This window comes from Cervus elaphus, chromosome 19 (genome assembly GCF_910594005.1).
Source record: "Cervus elaphus chromosome 19, mCerEla1.1, whole genome shotgun sequence".
Classification (NCBI taxonomy): domain Eukaryota; kingdom Metazoa; phylum Chordata; class Mammalia; order Artiodactyla; family Cervidae; genus Cervus; species Cervus elaphus.
Genome location: NC_057833.1, coordinates 3628036 through 3644931, shown reverse-complemented (window position 1 = coordinate 3644931; position 16896 = coordinate 3628036). Strand labels below are relative to the sequence as shown.

Genomic DNA, 16896 nt, shown 5'->3' with positions numbered 1-16896 from the left:
CTTGTTTGTTGTTTCTTTTTAAATAAATTTTATTTTTAATTGGAGGATAGTTGCTTTACAATATTGTGTTGGTTTCTGCCATGTATCAGCGTAAGTCGGTCATAGACATACATATGTCCCCTCCCTCTTGAACCTGCCTCCCACCTCCCACCTCCCAGCCCACCCCACCCCCTTCTTGTTGCAGAGCACAGGTTTGGGCCCCCTGTGGCATACAGCAAATTCCCACAGGCTGTTTATTTTGCATATGGCGTGTGTATGTTTGCATGCTACTCTGTCAATTTGTCCCTGCCTCTCCTTTCCCCTCTGTGTCCACAAGTCCCTTGCTTATTTGTTTAAAAAAATTTTTTTTTCCCCATTTCTTATGACCTTAGGCTTTTCACTCATCCATTTACTGCTCCTTGGGATTCCCCTTACTTGAACCCTATCATCTAGTTAATTCTTCTTAAGTTTCGCCTTAAAAGGTCCCCTCTTTGTTGAAGCTTTCCCCGACCTTTCTGGAAACAGATGATTCCGCTTGTTATAAGCCTTATACTTCTTCAGAGCAACTAGAATTTATTCTGTCGTGACCTGACAGTAAGCTGGATGAACGTAGAGTCTGTGTTGCCTTTATGGACCCAGCGTGGTATGAATGAACCTGTTAGCTGTGTATTTCCATATTCGGCTCACAAGGCAGACTTTTGAGGCACAGAGAAGTTACGCAGTTTGCCCTAGGTCGCATCCTTATCCATGGGGGAGCTTCAGTGCCAACCCAGGTTGGTGTGACCCAGATTCTGCGTCTCCCATGGGCCCTTCAGAGGTACCAGTATTGGCTGCTGATAGAATTCACTGAGAGATCTTGATGTTTCCTCCTCCTGTGGGTCTGTATGTCTTCTTGTAGTCCTCAATTTTTTCATCTATGTGTTTAATTATAACATTTGCTGAAAGATATGTTCAGTTACTGTTTGAGGAAATGGTGGAATTTTTAAAGAAAATTTAATGGCACAGGAATGCAGAGGGCCAGGCTGTTTGGAACCAAGACGGCCTTGGAAAATCCAGGATCTATATCAGACACATCTTTGTCTTTAAACAGCTTGAAGTTGGGTGGGGCAGGAAAGTACTTATGCATAAATTATTAGTAGAATTCCCTGGCAGGCCAGTAGCTAAGACTCCGCACTTTCACTGCCGCGGGCCCGAGTTCAGTCCCTGGTCAGGGAACGGAGATCCCGTAAACTGTGTGTGTGGCACGGCCAAAAAATTAAAAAATAATGAGTATGCATTCAATGACAGTGGCTGTCTGTACAACTGTTTGATCTTTTTCTGCCAAAATCTCAGTGATATTATACAGACTATCAAGTTCAGGAGTTCAGAACATGAGCTGCTGATAAGAAAGCAGCTTCATGGAGTGGTTGGGGCTAGACGTCTTATAAGGCATGGCTACTTTTCAGCAACTAGAGAATCGGTTTCACATCTGTTCTCAGACAAGCCCCTGGTCTAAACCTGCAGCTTAAATCTCTCTTTTGTTTTCCAGACACTTGCGTCCACTTGCCCATTAGACACATCCACTTGTGTATACCGCAGTCACCCCAACATGTGTGACATGAATTCATGATCTCACTCCCAGACTTGCTTCTCTTCCATTGTTTGAAACTCAGTAAATATTGCTCAAGCTGGAACCTCACCCGTCATTTCTTCCTCACCTCCCACATCGTCTTTCTCACAGTCGCACTTGATCAGTGTCTCCATAACCTCCCTTCTCTATGTTTCCTGGTCTAGGTCACCAGCATCTCTTACTTGGGCTCCTGATCACCTCCTTGAGATGGTCTTACTCTCCTCTGATTGGTTGCCAGGCTTCAGCCAGAGTGATTTTCTTAAAAGACTAATGTATTAATGTCATATCATCTGTTGTAAAGCTTCTCATTTGGCTTTAGGATAAAATTCAAGTGCCATAACGTCCTTACAAGGCCCTTGTGACCTAACCCCTACTTTCCATCCAGATTGAACTTCTTATGTTATTGTTGTTTTTTGGTCACTAAGTGGTGTCCGACTCTTTGCTACCCTATGGCCTGTAGCCCTCTAGGCTCTTCTGTCCATGGGATTTCCCAGGCAAGAATACTGGAGTGGGTTGCCATTTCCTTCTCCAGGGGATCCTCCCGACCCAGGGCTCAAACCCGAGTCTCCTGCATTTCAGGCAGATTCTTTACCCACTGAGTCACATGGAAAGCCAAACTTCTTATAGTTCCTTCTAAAGATTGCATTCTTGCTAGCCACTGGGCCTTCGCAGTGCTCTTCCCTCTGATTTACTTGTCCCTTCAATGAGTGATTCTTCGCTCCTGCAAGGGCGTGGTCCTGAAAGCCTTGTCATGAACCTTGACATCCTGAAATCCAGGGGGTGCGGTGACTATGCTCCTCGGTAACTCAAGGCTTCCATTGACGTTTCCCCTTCTGCTTGGTGGGGCACAGTGCAGAGTTTATGGCTTCGGTTTCGTGCGGACCTTTCTCTGGGGTTTCTGGGGGCATGTGTGCCCATGCCTGCCTCCTGGCCTGCCATCCTGTTTGGTCGGGGGAGGTGGGGGGTTGCTGAGGGAGGGTGTGGGGGTGGGTCAGGAGGAAGGGTACTGAGTGGAGGGCCGGGAGCCTTGGATTTGGCTGACATCTGCTCCCATGCTCCGCACACAGAAGCACGGAGCAGCTGGTCAGCATGTGGGCCGGGAGGAATGGGGCTGGGCCAGGGACTGGGGATTAAGGCAGCCCTTGTAGCAGCAACTGTGACCCGGAGAGCACCTGGCCCTCCCGGAAGTCCCAGAGTGCCTTCTTTGACCTCCTTCCTTCACTTCCTGCATTTTCTGAATTACAGCCCTTTTTAAAAAATTAATTTATTTTTGGCTTCCCTGATAGCTCAGTTGGTAAAGAATCCGCCTGCAATGCAGGACTTGCTGGTTTGATTCCTGGGTCGGGAAGATCCCCTGGAGAAGGGATAGGCTCCCCACTCCAGTATTCTTGGGCTTCCCTTGTGGCTCAGCTGGTAAAGATTCCAGCTGCAATGCGGGAGACCTGGATTCGATCCCTGGGTTGGGAGGGTCCCCTGGAGAAGGGAAAGGCTACCCACTCCAGTGCTCTGGCCTGGAGAATTCCATGGAGTGTATAGTCCATGGGGTCGCAAAGAGTCAGACATGACCGAGCGACTTTAGCGCACTTTTTGGCTGCGCCGGCTCTTCATTCTCTGGCCGCGGTGAGCAGAGAAAACTCCGTAGCTTTGGGCCAGCCTCTTATTGCCATGGCTTCTCTTGTTGCCGAACATGGGCTTTAGGGCTTTAGTAGTTGCGACACGTGGGCTCACTAGCTGTGACTCCTGGGCTCTAGAGGCCAGGCTCAATAGTTGTGGCTCACTGGCTTAGCTGCTCCGAGGCATGTGTGATCTTCCCGGATCAGGGATCGAACCTGTGTCTCCTACATCAGCAGGTAGATTCTTTACCTCTGAGTCACCAGGGAAGCCCCTGAATTATATTACAGCCTTTTATCCTGGAACCAGAACCCTAGGAGTAAACCAGGCCCTGCTCTCATGGATTTCCCAAGATTGGCTTCTTTTCCAGCTCCTCCTCTGGTGGCTGAGATGTCAAAGCCAAGTCAGGTGCTCTTGCAAAAGCCTGTGGGCATCCCCTTCTCAGGTGCGCTGGGACTTGCCGGCTGAGAGCTATAATGATAATGAGGTGTCCATCCCAGGTGACTGGGTCTGAGGTATTTTCTAGCAGCATGACTATAGGCAAATTATTTAACCACCAGTACAGTTTCTTTACCTATCAGGTGGGATTGATAATTCTTAATATTTATCTTCTGGACATAGCACATGAAATAAATATCAGGAGGATCGAAAGAAAAAAAAGCTTTGCATATTATGAAATATGAAAATACTTTACATAACAATTTATTTATAGTGTGTTTCTGCTGGTAATATTATTCTTGCTGCTTCTAAAGTTAAAAACCATCCTGTCCTTTGAATACATTTTATGAATTCTCTGTCTTTCTAATTCTCTGTGTCTTGAATGCAACATAAAATCCGTGACTGTGGCAGAAGAGCGTCACTGACCTTGGGTGTGGGAAATGTGTTCCTCGTGAAATCTGCACAGCCTCACATGCTGCTGTCTTCTGGGACATTTATGTAGCACCCGCTAAGCATTTTACTGAGACAGCATTTTTTTTTTTAAGTGAAATTATCTCATAATCCAATCATTATTGGGAGAAAATGTCAGTTGATTTTTTTTCATTACTAAGAACAGGAACAAAGAAAACTGTGTAACAGAAAATTTTCTGTGTGGCGTAGAGAAATCTAATCACTCTCATGATTTCATCAGTGGGGCAGTACCCAGCTTTAGGGCAAGCTGATGAACTATTCCACTACAGAGTTAACCAAAGAAAGAAGAATTGGACAAGTGTAGTGGGGGTTGGGGAATGTAATTAGAGAACAGGAAAAAAAAAAAACCCTCACAATTCAGTTATTAGGATTATTATGAAGGAACTGTCTTTTGAATTGTGTTGAAGCTAAAGAAATCATAAACCAGTATTTTTGTGTGACCATTTCCCCTTGCAATTGAGGTTTATATGCCAAACATTCTTCGTATATCTTCATTAAGATGTCAGAATTCCTTGTGAAGCCTGCCTTCATTTGCATTCCCTTGTACAGTTATTAACAAAAGACCCTTTATGTCTCCACCCAGCTTGATTTCAGTCATGAACTCCATTTTCCTTTTATTTATTTCATAGAATCTGGTTACTCGACTGAACTCAGAAATGTGTCTCTTGACGACTTGGTGGGAAGCCAGAGAGAGGTGGTGATGAAAGCAGTTTGTGGGTCCTGGGTGAGTGGGGACAAAGAGGAGCAGGTCAGTGACTCTGGCTCCTCAAGGTAAGAGGGACCCGGTGTTACCTCCAGAGTCTCCTCCCGGCAGATTTTAAACATTCTTACTCAAAGTTAGTATGTTTTGCAGTTTGAAAATACAGTTGGAGCCTAGAGTTGTATGAAGCCTGATTGTTATTAGTTGGCTTTAAAATTATGCTTTTCTGATAAATTCTTTGAACATCAATATGGTCAGTTTAAACAATGATGAAACCTATGAGCAGTTTAAGGGGTTTAGTGAACACTCAAAAGTTGTGTCACAGTAATGATCAACCACTGGAGGTTAAGCTCCTGAGATTTTGTCCTTTATATCAGCAGTACCCAACCTTTTTGGCACCAGAGACCAGTTTCATGGAAGACGATTTTCCCAAGGACTGGAGGCAGGAAGGCGCGGTTGGTTTCTGGTTGATTCTGGTTGATTACATTTATTGTGCACTTTATTTTTATTTTGTGGCAATCTCAGGATATTCCACCTTGACTCTAGGGTTAGGGCTCTCATTCCTAGGAGAATCTAATGCCACCACTGAACTGACAAGAGGTGGAGCTCAGGTGGTGATCTGAGCAATGAGGGAGGGGCTGTAAGTACGGATGAAACTTGGATTGCTTGCCCACTGCTCACCTCCTGCTGTGTGGCCCGGTTGGGGACCCCTGCTTTATACCAAGCGCTTAAGATCCTATGACTGCTTAGGATTTGAGGGCTGGTCAGGGTTCAGAGTGCAATGAAAGAGGGAGGATCCTTGCTGCCCAAAACATCTTCTCATCGCGAGTTGCCTTTGTTCACACCCTTCCCTTATTGTTTAATCCAGATCATTACAAAGTAGTTGTTAGCAAAAATAGATGTGAATGCTCATTCACAAATATGAAAGGTTTTAAAATATCCTGTTACACTGTGACTTTGAGAATGAAAATGTAATTGAACTTTGCCTTGAGTTTTCCTAACATTTTTTTTGAACCCTACATAGATACAATTCTTCTCCGTGGGAAAACTTCTATACTCTTTCCTCATTTCCCCCAGCACTATTTCAGTGTCTGCAAAATGCATATTGATAGTTTTTCTAGTGGGGTCTGGTTTGTGGTTGTTAGCGGTAAATTAGATGTGGTCTGGACTCAAAAGGAGTTTAAAACCTGATAGAAATAAGACCTACCGCAACCACCAATGTAAAACTCTTTGAATAAATATAAATGAGGTCTGACATTCAGAAAACTAACATCATGGCATCTGATCCCATCACTTCATGGGAAATAGATGGGGAAACAGTGGAAACAGTGTCAGACTTTATTTTTTGGACTCCAAAATCACTGCAGATGGTGATTGCAGCCATGAAATTAAAAGACGCTTACTCCTTGGAAGGTAAGTTATGACCAGCCTAGATAGCATATTAAAAAGCAGAGACATTACTTTGCTAACAAAGGTCCATCCAGTCAAGGCTATGGTTTTTCCAGTGGTCATGTATGGATGTGAGAGTCGGACAGTGAAGAAAGCTGAGCACCAAAGAATTGATGCTTTTGAACTGTGGTGTTGGAGAAGACTCTTGAGAGTCCCTTGGACTGCAAGGAGATCCAACCAGTCCATCCTAAAGGAGATCAGTCCTGGGTGTTCATTGGAAGGACTGATGCTGAAGCTGAAACTCCAGTACTTTGGCCACCTCATGCGAAGAGTTGACTCATTGGAAAAGACCCTGATGCTGGGAGGGATTGGGGGCAGGAGGAGAAGGGGACGACAGAGGATGAGATGGCTGGATGGCATCACCGACTCGATGGACATGGGTTTGGGTGGACTCCAGGAGTTGGTGATGGACAGGGAGGCCTGGCGTGCTGCGGTTCATGGGGTCAGAAAGAGTCGGACACGACTGAGAGACTGAACTGAACTGAAGTGCACCCCAACACTCACATGTTGCTTACATTAAATTCTTTCTGTATTGAGGCAGCCGCTGCATACTGTATACCAGGTTGTTTGTTATATGGCCTTTAGGATTGTTTTCTAGACGTTGTAAATATGCACAAATTTCTCAAGTAGTTTAGAGGACTTTTATAAGGTATGTAAGGAACAGGACCTTGTTTTAAAAAGTCTAGAAAGGTTTTTCATATCCTTGGTCGTACTGCTTTGTTTAAACGATAATATAGAATGAAAAATCAGAGCCTGTGTTGGTTTGTGGGTATTTGTACTGGTTGTGAACTAGAAAAGTATTACATGTTAACTATGGGGAAATTCTCGGGGACAATTGATCCTGAAGTTTCAAGAAAAGGAGAAATAGTCATTTTTTGGTTGCTTCTTTTAAAATATGCACCCATCTCTTAGAATTTGTATATTTTAACTTCAGGAGTATTGATTAATTAACCTGAGCATAGATCTGTGTTTTACTGTGATAGTGTGATTTTTTTGTGGGAGAGGAGAGGGGGGACTTAAAACATCAATTATTAATTTTGCTTCCTAATCTGCAATTTGATCAGACTTGGCAGGAACAGCTTGTCTTTGCTCCACAGTGCCCATCAGAGTGGCTTGCCTAGGCTTAGATAACCTCTGCAATGCAGCTCACTCACATGGCTAGCAGGTTGGAATTGGCTGTCAGCTGGGTGCATCGGTTTCTCCACATTAGGGTCTCTCTATTGACTGCTTGAGCTTCCTTATGACATGGTGGCTAGGTTCTAAGAATGAGCATTCCAAGGGACAGAACGTAGAAGTTGCAAGTTTGTAAAGACTTGAGCTTGGAAACTGGCACCATGTTCTCTTGGTCAAGTAGTTGATTATGTGAATTTTAAACAGGCAATTTCACGATTTAAGGAGACATTTTATTTGAACTTCATTTAATGGATCACATGGGTACCTAGGGTGATTCCTATCTTGGGGATGTGGCCTTCTTCCTTCCAAGGTGAAAAGGAAGGTGCATGAGCTGAAATTCATGCTTGTTGTGACATTTGTTTTTCTATTCCTGTTCAGGTGAACAAAAATGTCAGGAACAGAGGACTGGATCTCAGCTTGAGTTTCTTGGAGGGATGAGAAAGGCACACCGTGTTAGGATTGGATGAGAAAGTTGGCAGGCTTCTCTTTCCGCTTTTGGGCATGTGTCTTTATTAGCTCAACTAATACTTACATAATGCTTCCTCTGTGCCAAGCATTTTACATCTGTTAACAGAATTGTATTTCCATAGGAGACCTCCTGTAGACTCTTCCTGTGTTACAGGTAGAGCCTTGTAGTACTGCTCTAATGACATTATTTTTAGAAGAGGTTATTATTAATAAGGGCTTCCCTGGTGGCTCAGAGGTTAAAGCATCTGCCTACAATGCGGGAGCCCTGGGTTAGATCCCTGGGTTGGGAAGATCCCCTGGAGAAGGAACTGGCAGCCTGCTCCAGTATTCTTGCCTGGAGAATCCCATGGATGGAGGAGCCTGGTGGGCTACAGTCCACGGGGTCGCAAAGAGTCGGACACAACTGAGCGGCTTCACTTTCACTTATTATTAACAATCCCTTGCCCTGTGTAATAGCTCTGTATAATATATACCTTTTTGTTGTTGTTGTTTAGTCACTCAGCCGTGTCCAACTCTTTCACAACCCAGGCACCGGCTCCTCTGTCCACGGGATTTCCAAGACAAGAATACTGGGGTGGGTTGCCATTTCTTACTCCAGGGGATCTTTCTGAACCTGTGTCTTCTGCATTGGCAGGAGGCTTCTTAACCACCGAGCCTCCTGGGAAGCCCATAATATATACCTTGTTGCTCTTTTAAAGATATCCTGGAGATATTCTGAAAATGCTTGGAATTTGGTTGTTTTTGAACACATGGCTAAGTCCTTCCTCCTGTTATTGTAGTTTCTCTTAACACTTGGATAGATATTATCTGGGTATATTTTACTTTTAAGTTTAAAAACCACGTGATATGATGATAATCCTAGTCTTTTAGTTTGGGATATTACCACGCCGTCAGGGTTGTCAGGGTCTGCTCTGATTGAGTCTTATTTCCACTCAACACCATTTGGTAGTACTGAGAGTCAGTATAATGAACAGCAGTGCGGGACTGTCCCCTCTTTTCAGCCGAGGTCAGCTGGCAGCTGGCGTACACTGTTTCTTTATTTTGGAAAGGTTTTGCTTGGGCAAAGACTCACTCTTTTAACCAAATCCTGCTTTTCATCTGTTTTTGATGGCAGTGGACCATATTTCCCAGCCTTTTGCAAACATTGCCTGTCTGGCGGGATTTCCTGGACACAGAACCCTTGACGACCATTACTGGCCAACTTTTTTGAACTTCAGTGATTAACCTGGTTATTTGTTCTGCATTTTCTGCCATGGGAACCAATAAGCTTAGCCTTTTGAAATTAGCCAAGGGTCTAAGAATAATCCATTTGTTAATCAGACCTATTGTTTCCCCCTGCCTATTAACTTTGATGAATCAAATCTTCCCTCCAATATCCAGCTGTTAATCTACACACCAGTACTATGTAGAGTGACATTAATTTCTGAATAAGGTTCCCACGGTAGACCTTTGTTGTTGAAGTTTTGGAATTCTTACGTTATAGACTGACATGATTCAAACATGGCAGGAATGGAACATCAATGGCACATGATTAAAAATTGGTTGATCCATCAATGATAATTTTATAGACAGGTATCATTAAGTTGCTCTCATACACAGATCGTAATATATAAAGTCTATATGTAATGAGTTGCCCTCGAGAGTAAGGCCGTCACTTTGTCACCTTATAAAGCTAAGCCTAGGGTAAAGCCAGTTGCTGCCACTGGTAGACTGTTGATAGAGCCACTCTTCAGAGTGGTGGGCAGACCCCTCGAGTAATGGGAGATCTCCTGGGCTTGCACTCAGAAAAAAATAATCCTCACACCCAAGTCTGGTTCCCTTTCCTCCGTGGGGTGGGTTGAGATGGTCTGTGAGATGTGTGATTCTCATGCTTCTTGCTGTCACTTAGGAATGTGGCACATTGATGCAGAAGACAGATTAACAAAGAGGTTAGATTATATGGTCCCAGGGTTTTTTTTCCATTTCTTAATATTCAAGGTGTGCGTGGAATGTACGTTTTTGTCTCCTAGGAGGAAGCGCTGATCATATGTAAGTGAGAGAGAAAAGGGGCTTTGGTTTAAAAAGAGCTATTTGATAACAGCTTTTCAGAAGCGCAGCCCCTCTAATATGTGATGAATGTATATGAGTTGCTGGATACTATTAGTAGTAAAACCGTTTATTTAGTAGGGTGGGGCTGCCTTAAAGATACCTGTACATCTGGTCTTCTCCGTAGTCTACTTGTGAGCTTTACATAGCACAAAGAGCCTGAGGAACACAGGAGTTCCGTTGGGGAAAGTTACAGGACTTACACAGCGTAGTAGAGGCTTATGATTTGTGGTGTTGTAATCAGTGACCCCGATAGAATCTGGATGAGTATTAAAGAATCCTAATGTTTTAATTGCCAGTCTATTTACATCATTATATAAAGCTTGATGGGCATGGGGCATGGTGATGTGTATATTTGAAACATCTTTGCAAGGCTCTTTCTTGAAAATAACACTGTGAGCTGCATCTGGATGTGTAACTGTTAGTCCTTATGGAAAAGTCTGTTTAAATGTATTTTTCTCCTGAGGGCTGAAACATAAAATAGAATTTAAATATAAAAATGCTAAGACCCTAGCTTTGATGCTTCTGTCACTAAAATAGCAAGAAATTTACCAAAGGTTTACTCATTTTTGTCAAATTAAAAAAATCTAAACAAGTTAGCCAACTTTTTTTTTTTTTAAAGATTGAAGTATAGTTGGTTTACAGTGTTGTATTAGTTTCAGGTATACTGTAAAGTGATTCAGTTAAACATTTATTCTTTTTCAGATTCCTTTCCATTATGTTATTACAAAATATTACATATCGCTTCCAGTGCTATACAGTGAGTCCTCGTTTATGTTATATACAGTAGTGTGTATATGTTCATCCCAAACTCCTCATTTGTCCCTCCCCCACTTTCCTTTTGGCAACATGTTTGTTTTCTATGTCTATGCATCTGTTTCTGTTTTGTGAGTTCATTTATATTATTATTACTTTTTAGATTCCACATAGAAGTGGTATCATATGACACTTGTCTTTCTCTGTCTGACTTGCATCACTTAGTATGATAATCTCTACGTCCATCCCTGTTGCTCCAAGTGAGTAAGCCACCTTCTTGATTGTGTAAAACTGTGGGGACAGTATGATCAAAAGTGTCATGAAGCCTTCCCCCTTCCACGCACGCTGAGTGGTTATACCTACCACTGCAAGTTATAGCGGTTAAAAACACCACCTATATTTATTTCGCTAAAAAAAAATCCTGAATGATGCTACTCTTAGAAGTTTTCTCCATTCAGTTGAGTTTTATATCTCCTTGAAGAGGTTTGGAAAGAAAGTCTGCCAGTTGGAAGGTGAAAATGAATAAAAGTGTGGAAAACATAAATTTATAAGTGCAGCTCTGTAGCATAGAGGCAGAAGCTAAAAGCAAGTGTTCCTTTTCTTGAACTGAAGCCCAGCTGCAGATGCTAGGGTGGCTGTCAACTGCTTTTCTCCTCCTTGTTGCCCAGCAACGGACTCCCATTCTTCAGTGGGAGGGGAGTGCTAGTTCTTACCCCCTTTTGATTTTTCTTCACCCCCACCTGCTCTGTTTCCCTCTGGCTCTCTTTTAATACCGCATCAACTTCCCCAGCTGTGACTGGACTTGTAAAAGTTAATCTTGGAGTCGTGTGCCAACCCAGGACAGATTGTAGGGGACCAGAGAGCATGGTCACCGCTGTGGCCTCTGCGAACCAAGCAGGAGGTGCCAGACTCAGGGGTGGGGCACCCGGCAGCCTGCATTTGTTTAGAAAGCGATGGCTTGCTCTGTGCAGAGCCCATGGGGGAATTCTTGGACTCTACTGGGCTTAATTCTTTAAAATATTTATTTTCTTTTAATTTTGGATTCAGATTCTTAAGATTCTGAGAATCTTCTTTTCTCCTCTGAGGGACACTAAGAAGATTACAGAAAATTTCAAGAGTGCTTGGCGTTGGTGCCAGGCAGGCCTGGGTCCAGATTCCTACATGATTTATGAGCTCTGGGGCTTCAGGCACGTCTCAGAACATAAACTTTTTGAACCTCAGTTCCTCATTCATAAAATGGGGATAATCTCTCTTTGCAGGATTGTTGTATTAAAGGAGATAACCATGCAAGGAAGATTCCTGAGATTCTGTAGGAGGCCAACAGCTGGGAGGTGACTAGGACTCACAGTGTCAGGAAGGCACTCCGACTTGTGTTCTTGACTTTGGCATTGTGCTGTGAGTTTTGCATTGTGAGATCTGAGCTAATGTGCTGCGGAGAAACAGAGATGATGCAAAGCACCTGGTGGGAGAATCTGCCTTTGCGGCTTCTTCTGGTCCACTGTGTGTATAGATCAAACCCCATCACCTCTGTTCAGTATTGGCGCATGTTTAGGGGCCATCACTCTACTTGAGATGGACCAACACCCACCTGAAGGCACGCACTCTCTATAATAACTTGATAAAGTGGGTGGGAGGTCAATTCTTTAGAAAAAAAAAATAAAAATAATCACCGACTTTCCAGAAAGCTTTGTAGCAGAATTATTTTTCAAAGGGAGCTCTCTCTGCATTTAAAATGTGATTAAAATAAACCAAACAAAAAAGGATTTCAGCAGGAGCTTTCTGTGGCACAAAGTTAAGTCCACTTGTGTCCAGGGTTGCTTCAACTCCCAGCATCTTTCTCAGGGCAGTCTACCATTGTTTCCATCACTTCCTAGTTTTTGTCTTAATCTTAGCTTCAGAATGCTTAGGCTAATGTTCATGAGTATATCTTCAAATGCTATTTTAGTGGTTTTTTTTTTTTTTTTTCTTTCCTCTCCTTCCTACTGGATCCTTGAGGCGTGGAGAATTTTAGGAAGTAAGATGGAGTGGCAGTCACTGTTGTCGGTCCGCATGTAACAGAGGGAAGGTCACTGCGTCTTTTTCACCCTGTTTCCTCATCTGCAAAGCGCCAATACTGGCTATGCTTACTTAACAGAACCACTGTGAAGTCCAGTAATAACAGCAAACACTTTTTTCCCCTCCATTCTGTGAATGTCCCCCCCACCACAAAACTGTATTTTTTTTTCTGTAGCAGTTTATCAGCTTCAGCCCTATCAGCGTGTGATACCCTGTAGTTTTTTCTTTTTATTAAACTTTTTGGAGTGTGGCTTGTTAACGATAGTGTAATAGTTTCAGGTGGACAGAAGAGGGACCCAACCATACAGATGCATGAATCCATCCTCCCCCAAACTCCCCTCCCAGCCAGGCTGCCACATACCCCGTAGGCACCATCGGCTGTGGAGCTGCAACCCTGGTCTCCACCTGCTCGATGCCTGCAACACCCCTTTTCTGCCATTTTTGTCTCCAGACACATAGCAGACATTTATAGGCAATTATGATGTGCTGGGCACAATGCTAAGAGCTTTCTCTGCTTTAGTAACTTTAATTTCAAGATAAATCTGTGGGGTGGGTGCTTTAGTCCTAATAATTAAATGGTAGGTAATGCTGATTGATAGCTTTTTACCTGCCAGGCTTTGTTCGAAGGTCTTTTTATGCCGTAGCTGTTGGTGGGAAACTGAGGTGCAGAGTGATTAAGTCACACGCCCAGAGTTTAACATGTACAACATAATGATTTGGTATGTGTGTATTGCAAAATGTTGCAGTCCATGGGGTCAGAAAGAGTCGGACGCGACTTGGCAACTGAACACCACCACCAGCGTATTAATATATTGCAAAATGATGAATATAACAGCCATCACCTCACATAGTTACAGATTTTTTTCTTGCGATGAGAACTGTTAAGATCCACTCTCTAAGCAACTTACAAATACACAATACAGTATCGTTAACTATAGCCCTGCTGTACATTATTGTATCACCAAGCCTTACCTTTTAACTGAAAGCTGCACTTTTTGACCACCTTCCCGCATTCCCCCCACCCCTCCACCTGTTCGGCAGGCTCTGCTTGTGATGTCATTTTACAGATAAAGAAGCTGAGCATTAGAGAGAGGCTGGGTAGCTTGTCCAAGGTCTCATAGCCAGTGAGAGGCAGATGTGGCCTTCAAACCCAAGTGTTTTCTGACTCCTCCCCCTGCAGGCTTGCCTGTTGTGCAGCTTGGCCTCCAGGGACTGAGGTGAAGGGATTAGGTGCCGCTCTCGGGGCTCTTTGCCCTCTGTTGCCCTAATAGAGAAAACGCCCGTGAGGGCAGGTCCCCGTCAAAGGCCCACTGCGGCAGAGCGGTCTCCTGGTGGATTCAGATCTGCGGTTTCTCACTTCCTGCGGTCGGACGGCCCCTGTGAGGTGGGCTCTGCACTTTTCTGAGTCCGTGCACTGATTTCGCAGCGGGTGACAGAGTGGTCTTCCCGGAGAGCTCTGGTGCCGGGGCCTGCCTGGGTTCCAGCAAGGGTTTTGGGGGCAGAGCTAATTCCCCAGTGCAGAATGGTCCAGGAGAAAAAAACATGCCCGAAGGCCCTCGTGTTGTCTGTGTCTGAGAGGGCTCATCTATGGAAGATGGCCAAGAGCAGACTTCAGGATTTTTCTTAGCACATTTACCATCCCCTCCCCTGATTATAAGCTGAGAGGGAAGTGTGCTGTCCGACTCTACAAATGGAATTGTAGGTTCACTGAGCTAATGGTGTCTATCCAAGCTCTATCAGTTCAGGCAGAACTTTGAAAATTAATTGGGGGGGGGTATTCTACTGAAATTTATTTTGGTAACTTGAGACCAGAAAAAGTTGGGAAGATTTTTTATTGGTAAAGAGAGGAAAAGGGGGCTCGCCTGGTAGTCCATGGTTAAAATTCCGAGCTTCCACTGCAGGGAGCACGGGTTTGATCCCTGGTCAGGGAACTAAGATCTTGCATGCCCCACTGTGTGGCTCCCACAAAAAACAAAAAACAGAGAGAGAGAGTGAAGAAATACTACAAAACTTGCTATTTTTGACATTTTTGTATATAAAATTTCAAACATGCATGAAGTACAATGACTACCTATTTATAATATTTATATAAACCCCTTACCTAGATTTAAAAATGGTTAACATTTGCCATATTTGCATCCTATTCTTTAATGGAAGTATTTTCAAGCAAATAATAGATGTATTTTAACTCTAAATGCTTGAGTAGTTATCTCTAAAAATTAAAGACATATTCCTGCATAACAAAATTGTCATTTTCAGACCTAAAGAAATTAACAATGATTTTTTAAAAAATTTTTTGAATATTTTCAAACCCAGAAAAGTACTGAGGAGTGCACTCTTCATTTGAATTCAGCAATTCTGAATGTTTCACCACACGTCTCTTGGTGTATTTTCTTTTTTCACTAAACCATGGTTTCGCCCTTGTATACTTCAGCATGCAGCTCCTAAGAGTAAGGACATTCTTTTGCACAATAGCAAATACCATGATTACCCAAGAAAATTAGCCTTTGTTAAATAATATAACTTAATATATAGCCCTTGTTCAAATTCTCCCAGTTGCACAATATCTTCTGCCACTGTGTGTGTTCACATATTCCATGCTATAGTTTCATGCCTCTGTTTTGATTCAGAAAAGTGCTCCTCTCCCCTTTACCATTTTGTTTCTTTTTCACAATATTAAGTTTAAAAAATTTTTTAGACTAGTGTTCCACTTGGATTTCTTAGGATGACATGAGGTTGAAAATTTTGACAAAAATACTTAAGTGAGTTTGTGTATTCCTTTTTTTTTCTTTTTTTGAAAAATATGGAACGCTTCATCAATTTGCGTGTCATCCTTGAGCAGGGGCCTTGCTAATCTTCTCTGTATCCTTCCAGTTTTAGTATATGTGCTGCCGAAGCGAGCAGTTTGTGTATTCCTTATTGCATGAAGTCAAGATACAAACAATACTTTCTTAATATCACCTAATTCCCAGTGCTTACTCAGACTTTCCCAATTGTTTCAGATTTTTCTTTGTTTTTGTTTTTTTACAGTGGTTTGTTCAGAGGAAATATTTTGCACCATTTAAAAAAAACAAAGTAGAAAAGTAGACTAGCTTTAATGCTGTTCCTGGTAAACACTCAAGGTTAATGTTTATGTTTCTGCTAGATGCCAGCCACATCTTTTTTCTTTTATAGAAATTATTTTTTAAAATGGAAATCATTTAAAAAATGACGTTTCTCTTAATTACCTTAAAAATGTACTATAATTTTTATAGAAAAGTACACAGGCCTTAAGTATGTTGCCTGTTGAATTTTCACAAATTGGACACACCCACACAAGCAGCTTTCAAGAAATAAGAGTTTCCTAGCACCTAGAAGTACCCCATCTGCCCTCTTCTAGACCCTCACAGTCCCCAAGGGTATCACGCTTGATGTCTGGTGTGATGGGTTCATTAGTCTGCTCAAAATTGCTTCTAGTTCCCTAAAAGAATGAGCGCGAACTAGAGAAGCCATAAAAGATATGTATATTTTAGTTTGGAATTATGAAAACCCACCTTCAAAGACATTGTAAATGATATACTGTATATATTTTCACACAGAATAATTCCCACAACAATGTTTTACATAATGGTTTCATTCAGAGGCTTCCCCTGCTTCCCGAGAAGTGGGATTTAATCCAAAACGCTAAAGGTTAAGTTATCAATGGAACTCAAAGGGCATTTTGTTTCCATTTGGATAAGTCGTTTAATGTTTTTTAAGTCCACGCATATGTTAACAATGGAGGCAGTCAATTATAGGGGAGCTTAGCAAGGCATTCCTGGAGTTCTCCTCAGTGATGAGCATCCCGAAGTGAATTCAGGAAAAGAGCAACTATTTTTCATGGAAGGAAATTATTTTAATTAGTAACTCGGAAAGGATAATAAATAGATAATTCTGAAGTTGCTTGGCTTTGGGACAAGTAATTGCATTGAGCATGCAGTTGGGAAAAAAAAAGAGGAAATAAAAGAAAACGAGGCTGGGGGCATGTATAATCAGTTTGGTGCAAGTAATTACATTATGAAGGCTTCATGACAATTTTATGGTACATTAACAGTGCAGAAAAGCATGCACCCTGCATTCTAGT

The 16896-nt window shown here is 42.7% G+C and overlaps 1 protein-coding gene and 1 non-coding gene across 3 annotated transcripts in view; one reads left to right on the top strand and one right to left on the bottom strand.

Moving 5' to 3' along the window:
* Positions 1-16896, top strand: part of WWTR1 (WW domain containing transcription regulator 1) — a 138204-nt gene that overhangs the window by 42518 nt on the left and 78790 nt on the right. The window lies entirely within an intron of this gene.
* Positions 15592-15698, bottom strand: LOC122676210. The gene has a single exon (XR_006335494.1). It is a non-coding gene; the product is annotated as a U6 spliceosomal RNA (small nuclear RNA).